Source organism: Bos indicus, chromosome 23 (genome assembly GCF_029378745.1).
Source record: "Bos indicus isolate NIAB-ARS_2022 breed Sahiwal x Tharparkar chromosome 23, NIAB-ARS_B.indTharparkar_mat_pri_1.0, whole genome shotgun sequence".
NCBI classification, from domain to species: domain Eukaryota; kingdom Metazoa; phylum Chordata; class Mammalia; order Artiodactyla; family Bovidae; genus Bos; species Bos indicus.
The window spans coordinates 52,680,057-52,687,398 of NC_091782.1; the positions used below are offsets into that span (position 1 = coordinate 52,680,057).

The 7,342-nt window shown below is 53.6% G+C and overlaps 1 long non-coding RNA gene across 1 annotated transcript; it reads right to left on the reverse strand.

Annotated features, from left to right (window-relative positions):
* Positions 1-1,821: 1,821 nt before the first annotated feature.
* On the reverse strand, positions 1,822-5,832 carry LOC109576815 (uncharacterized). Its single transcript, XR_011563551.1, has 3 exons — positions 5,568-5,832; positions 3,062-3,182; positions 1,822-2,676 (listed from the first exon to the last, which is right to left on the reverse strand). It is a non-coding gene; the product is annotated as an uncharacterized lncRNA (long non-coding RNA).
* Positions 5,833-7,342: the final 1,510 nt, after the last annotated feature.

A 7,342-nucleotide genomic window follows, 5' to 3' on the forward strand; every position in this document is an offset into this window, starting at 1 on the left:
ACGCTGCCCCTCAAACGCAGCGTCATCACAGCACTGTGGTTTAGTTGCTAAGCCACACCACGTCAAATGCCGTTTATTTGCATGTCTGTGCGAGGAAAAACCTCAGTTCAGTCTTTCCCTAAATGGGGAAGAACCCAGTTCCTCCCTCCCAGGGTCTCTCTTCCTTATTCCTCACACAAAGCACTTCCCTGCTGACTCTTCTGGTGACCAAATGCGTGGAAGGCTTTCCCATACCAGTCAGTTCTCACGACACCAGCTGGGCGTCCTACAGTTTAAGTCGATTCCGACACTTTGTACCTGGAGACAGGGTCAGATCCCAGAGGCTAAGGGCTCAGCCCCGCAAGGCCGCTCGCTTGTCCCCCAAGTACCAGTCTGTCGCAGGTGACCCAGGGCTCCTGTCTGATATGACAACAAATCAGAGGTTCCCACGGCCCCCTCCTGAGGCTTGATTAACTTGCTAGAATGGCTCCTAGAACTCAGTGAAAGGCTTACTCATCTTTACCTGTTTACTAAAGGATGTGATAAAGGACACTAATAAAGAGCCACCCACGGTGAGGTCTGGGTGGGTCCCGAGAGTCTCTGTCCCCATGGACTTAGGGTGCGTCCCCTCCCCGTGTGAATGTGTTCATCCATCTGGAAGCTCTCCAGGCCCCACACTATTCGGATTTTATGTGCAGAGGCTTGATCAATTATTAACTCCATTTTCAGACCTTCTCCCTTCTCAAGAGAATGTGGGGGTGAGGCTGAAGTTTCCAAGCTTCTCATCATGGCTTGGTCTTTCTGGGGAGCAGCCCTCATGCAGGAGCTCCACCCAGAGTCATCTCATGAGAACTGAAGACACTCCCATCAACCAGGAAATTACACGGGTTCCAGGAGCTCCATGTCAGCAGCTGGGGTCAGAGACCAAATTCTAGAACAAGAGACACTCCCAGTGTTCTTATCACTTAGAAAATTGCCAGAGTTTCAGGGACTCAGTGCCAGGGGCTGGTGGCAGACACAAATCACGTATTTTTCTACTATCTCACAATATCTATCTGGTATCCTGAGGCCGGGACTATGTCTCTTACCATGGCGTCCCCAGACCCCAGGGCAGCTCCTGGCCGACAGCGGGTACTCAATAGCAGGCTGTGGAAGGGGGCCTTCCCTGGGGGTCCAGTGGTGAAGAATCTGCCTTTCAATGCAGAGAACTCGGGTTCAATCCCTGGTTGGGGAACTAAGATCCCACCCACCTCGGGGGCAACCCTGCACACAGCAACTAAGACTGCATGTGGCAGAATAAATAAATAAATAAGATGAAAAAGAAAAAAAGAGAAGTTCTGTAAGTTACACATTAACAAAAAAAAGTTTGTGGGATGAATGAAATAATTAGTTGTCGCACCGGCTGGTGTTGTCACCGTGGGCATTTCATGAATTCTGGGTGTTCAGGTAAAAAGTCATTGAGGGCGACGCAGTCACGCGTCATCTGAGAATACTCTGTAGACGAGCCCAGGGCTGGCCGCGGCCCAGACGGCTCACAGGAGGAGCGGCCCCAGGTCCTCGCGCAGGTCCGCGCTGCCTTCGGAGTCGGGGCAGCCCCGGAAGCGGGGGCAGTGTGAGCGCTGCTGCGACTTGGCGGGGAGGGGAGGGCGGCCCCGAGGCGAAGGCAGAGCACTTCCCGCCCGCGTTGCGCTCTGTCCCCTCCTGACGAGGGGCTGGCGGGTGGGCGACCTACGGGCGCATGGGCACCTAGAATGTGCTGAAAGTGCTTGCTTTCTTTAGAAAGAAGGAAAATGTTCTGAGCACCCTCCCCAAGCAGGAATAAGGAAAAATGCGTATCTCATGTCCCTTTTGGCTTCCGTCCGGACGCCTGTGAAACTTTAATGAATGGAAACCCTGGGTAGACAGACAGGGGTCCAGCAGGGGGCGCTCTCGCCCTGCAGCCACAGCGGAGCCCCACCGTGGAAGGGAGAGTCCCCTTCCTCCCCGCCAGGACTCCGCCGTGAGAAGCCCAGGCTCTGTTTACCCAGCCGGCCCGTCCCGTGTCCCCTCTATGAAAGCTGCTCCTTCCCTTGCCGGGTGCGGTCTTGCATGTGGCCGCCACGGCAGAGAGCCTTAAGTGCAATTCCCTGCTGATCCCGAATTGAATAAACCCAACTTTGCTGCAGAAACACCTGCGGTCTGTTTGCTTCAGGTCAACAGACGCAAGCTTGCATTTTGGAATGTAACCTCCTGCCCTTTGTGGGAAACCCAGCAAGTCTTCAAGGCCATCCCGCTCCCGGAGCACTAGGCCTGGCCAAGAAGGCACCCCCCTGAACCTCCAAGGCCATGCCCTACAGAGCAGGTCCCATTTCAGGCCCCGTCCCCCAGGGCACCACCTGCTGGGGTGGCAGCATCTGGGCGGTCTTGGCGGAAATTGGCCTCGTAACAGCTGAGCCCTGCTTGCCACAGCTTTTGTTCGTTTAGTTTTGGCCGATTCGTTGCCGCAGGGCCCGGTGAGGACTGCTCTGATCAAACCACTAGGTCTCTCTTGGCATTTGAGGAGGCAGTTCTTGGAGCTTCTCACGAAGATTCACCCAGCTCCCTTCCGTGACGCTGCCCGGTGGCGGGCCCCATCCTGGACAGCGGGCCCTGGCTCATCTTGCTCTTCACTTCTTGTGACATGAGTCACCCAGGTGATTCCAGAGAAAGTGAGTGTCTCTAGATAAGAAAAGGAAAGAGAAAAAAGTAAGGGTGGGGGACCTTCTATTCAGTTATTTCACTATTTCTTAAAATTTTATGATCAGCAATGTTAAAAAATCTTGAGTAACAAGATTCCCTTAATTTATCTTAGATTTTAAGTGAGAGCATAACTGCAAAATAGATGACAAGTGAATAACTGGATCCAGTAAAATGGTGAGACCCAGATTCTGAAGGACCTCTTCCAGGTTTCAGGTGATTCAAGCCCAGGTAAAGCCCCTCTGTGCCTCACAGACCTTGCTGTGGGCACCTGTCTTTCAGATGCTGGGTTGACATGTACAGCTGGAAAGTACAAGTTTCATCTGAGCCACTAGATTAAAGACCTAAAATAATGACAAATACTTACCAAGCTAGAAAAAGCAGGGTTACTTTGCTTTGCTCTTGTGAAAGTGGAAGTTGCTCAGTCGTGTCTGACTCTTTGTGACCCCAGGCACCGTAGCCAGCCAGGTTCCTCTGTCCGTGGAATTCTGCAGGCCAGAATACTGCAGTGGGTAGCCATTCCCTTCTCCAGGGGATCTTCCCAACCCAGGGATGGAACCCAGGTCTCCCGTATTGCAGGTGGATTCTTTACCAGCTGAGCCACCAGGGAAGCCCAAGAATACTGGAGTGGGTAGCCATTCCCTTCTCCAGGGGATCTTCCCAATCCAGGAATCAAATCAGGGTCTGCTGCATTGCAGGCAGATTCTTTACCAGCTAAACTACCAGGGAACCCTGGCTCTTGTACTCTTGACAAAATAATCATTTTCCGGTTTAGATTTTCCTAATTTCCTAATATTTTACAGTTGTTTCTGATTGTCACCATTCAGAAGGCAAGCGACACGCTCCTCTCCATTCCGTCCTTAGAACACAACCTTCCTTCCAGTTCCTGCGGCTCCAGCCAGCATGCTCCCTCTCCCTCCTCCCTCTCCCTCCTCCCTCTCCCTCCTCCCTCTCCCTCCTCCCTCTCCCTCCTCCCTCTCCCTCCTTCCTCTCCCTCCTCCCTCTCCCTCCTCCCTCTCCCTCGGATTCCCCGATTCTGGGGCTTGTAGGGCAGTGTTGATCTGTGGTGAGGAGCAACCCCCCACCCTCCTAACTCTCCACTTCCTCCTCAATTAAAGCAGACAGTACCGGCCCCTTCTGGACACTACAGTCCAGCTTCCACCTGCCCTTCTCCTCCTCAGTCTTCCTGGCTAGGTGCCCTTTCCGCTTTTTAACTGCTGATTAGCTCAGCTGAAAAAGAATCTGCCTGCAGTGCGGGAGACCTGGGTTCAATCCCTAGGTTGGGAAGATTCCCCTGTAGAAGGGAAAGACTACCCAGTCCAGCATTCTGGCCTGCAGAATACTATACATGACCATACAGTCCATGGGGTCGCAGAGTCGGACATGACTCAGTGACTTTCACTTGCACTCTGGCGGAGCCTCAGCTTCTGTCCTCAGCTATGACTCTGACACACAGGCGCAGCTGGGCCGGTGAATCCCGCACGGGGCTCCTGCACCTATGTTCCATATCCTGTTCTGTTCCTACTTGTCTCCTGGACACCTTCACCTAATGCTCCGCAAGCACCACGAGTCCTCTTTGACAGAAGATGCGGGTTTGATCCCTGGGTCAGAATTCCCTGGAGCAGGAAATGAAAATCCTACGGGTGGATTTTCAGTCCATGATGGGCGACAGTCCACAGGGTCTCAAGGAGTCCGGCACGACTGACGACTGAGCACAGCAATGCTATGTTACACCCCTGACCCTCCCCTTCCCCGGGAGGCTCTCTTTCAGTTAATCACATCACAATGAGTACAGATACCTGAGTTACACTAGTAACTGGCACCTGCATCTCCACTCCTTTCCTGGCCCCTTGCCCCCAGTCCACCTGGTTCTCACATCCTGTGATGCCCGACCTCATCAGCTCTGGGCAGCATCCCGTCACTGCTGCACTGCCCAGGCTCAGGCCCTCCTGGCTGTGCCCTGGTCCCCAGAGCCGAATCCTAGGGGCCCCTGGGTCCTCTCCCCCTGCACCCAGTCCATCCTGAGGGCCGGTGCTGGAGTCAGAAAGGAAACGGGAGGGAAGGAGGGGAGGATATGGATGAATGAAGGAATCACATTACTCGTCCAGTTTCAATCTTACAATGGTTCCCAATGTTCTTGTTCAGTCCCTCAGTCGTGTCTGACTCTTTACAACTCCGTGGTCTGCAGCACGCTAGGCTTCCCTGTCCATCACCATCTCCTGGAGCTTGCTCAAACTCATGTCCATTGAGTCAATGATGAATCCAACCATCTCATCCTCTGTCGTCCCCTTCTTCTCCTGCCTGCAATCTTTCCCAGCATCAGGGTCTTCTCCAATGAGTCAACTCTTCACATCAGGTGACTAAAGTATTAGAGCTTCAGCTTCAGCCTCAGTCCTTCCAATGAATATTCAGGATTTACTTCCTTCAGGATTATCTGGGTGATTGCCTTGCAGTTCAAGGACTCTCAAGAGTCTTTTCCGACACCACAGGGCCATGACTGACAGATAAAACCCCAATTCCTCAGAACGGCCTCCAGGTTCTTTCCAGTCCAGCCCTGCTCAATCCTTCCAGCCCGCCTGCCTCACCTTGGGCGCTCCCCGGCCCACACCCTCTGCCCGGTCCTGAGTGTACCTCCTGGGAGCGGGAGCCCTTTCCCACCAGTGACTCCGCCTGGTTGTTCCTCCTCCAGCCACCCCTGGACCTCACCCCTCCCTCGGGCTCGGCTCCTCTGTCACCCGGGGAGCCCAGCCCACGCCCCACCGCATCACTAGCTCTGACCCTCTGGCCCCTTCGGGCCGGCTACGTGCCCATCAGAGCCTCCACCCGCTGCACAGAAAAGAGGAAGAGCGTGTTTGATCAGTTCTATCCCTCACCTCCTTTGTGACCAGACAGAGTCTTCCATACAATCAGCTTCCAACCCATAGAGCGTGGGGGTTTCCAGCTCTGCTACCTAGTGGGGCTTCGGGGGTAGGAAGATCTGTTGCTCCCGGGGCAGGTCTGTCTGTTGCCCCGCCCTCCTGCATGGACCGGTCCTCCCCGCCCCTCCCGCTCTGCCCCGCCCCCCGGTCGTCCCGGCTCGCCCCGCCCCTCTGGTCGCGATATTTGGGCCCCAGAGCCGCGATCCCCGCCCAGCCCGCTCCTGTCGCACTCCGTAGCATATGTGTGGGGCGGTGGGACCGCGGCAACTGCCTGTGCGAGGCGGAAGGCGGGCGGACCGGGCGGGAACTCGCGCTGGGCTGGGTTTCCTTTCGGACCCGGTGGCCGCGGCAGACGTCACGACGCTGTGAGTGTGGATCCTGGACCCCCGTGCCCGCTCGGGATCCTGGTGCAACGTGTATGGTTCTTACTGGCATGTGCATGCAATGCAGAAGAGCTGTCCCTTAATGTAAAAGTCCCACTAGATGGTTTATCGTTTTTTTTTGATATCTGCAATGTCTTTATGATAAACTGCTTAAATTTGGTCCCAAGTTTTTTTTCTTTTTTGGATAAGACTTCTTTAATCTTTTTATGATTGACTAACCCTAACCCTAACCCACTCCAGTACTCTTGCCTGGAGAATCCCATGGACGGAGGAGCCTGGTAGGCTGCAGTCCATGGTGTCGCTAAGAGTTGGACACGACTGAGTGACTTCACTTTCACTTTTCACTTTCATGCATTGGAGAAGGAAATGGCAACCCACGACTGAAGCGACTTAGCAGCAGCAGCAGCAGCAGTAAGGATTTTTATGTTATTACAAAGTGATCATGAAAGTCAGCTTATGATTATGTGACAGGTTATTTTCAAATTCATGGCTCAGGACAAACAAGAAGGATCTTAGTAAGTGGTACTCAGTGTTTGGAGATTTACTTCACAGTTGACAGAGGAACTAGGTAATGAACGAAGAAGTGGTTTTTAAACATGAAAGTATTGTTTTCCTCTGCTCATAAAAGTAGTTTGTAGATGTGTGACCATGTGTTCAGCTTCTGTCTCTCGTGTTGTTCAGTCGCTCAGTCATATCCGACTCTTTGTGACCCCATGGACTCCAGCCCGCCATGCCTCCCTGTCCTTCACACACTCCCGGAGTTCATCCAAACCCAAGTCCATTGAATCGGTGATGCCATCCAACCATCTGATCCTCTGTTGTCCCCTTCTCCTCCCGACTTCAATCTTTCCCAGCATCAGGGTCTTTTCAAATGAATCAGTTCTTCGCATCAGGTGGCCAAAGTATTGGAGCTTCAGCTTCACCATCAGTCCTTCAAATGAATATTTAGGTCTGATCTCCTTTAGAATGAACTGGTTGAAACCTTAGCTGCCTCTTTATCTCCAGTACCAGCAGCAGGATGGAAAGTCACCCGGTGTACATCCATGACGTGGTCAGAACCGCCCCCATCTCGTGAACAGGACCTGTCTGCTCATCTCTGACCCCGGGGGCAACTGAACATGCTCAGGCAGTGTGCACGGTCAAGCGCTTGAACACGCCTCTGACCACAGATCCTCCAGTGCAGACACAGTGGCTCATTGATGGACATCTCCCGGTCTGGGTTCATGGCCCTCCCCTCTTCTGCTGCTTTATGGAGGGCTCACATTTGGTCTCCCCTCGGCTGCCATAGCCTCTGCTTCGCTCTGGTCTCAGGAGCAGGGCCACTGAGCAGAGGAGAAAGGGAAGCCC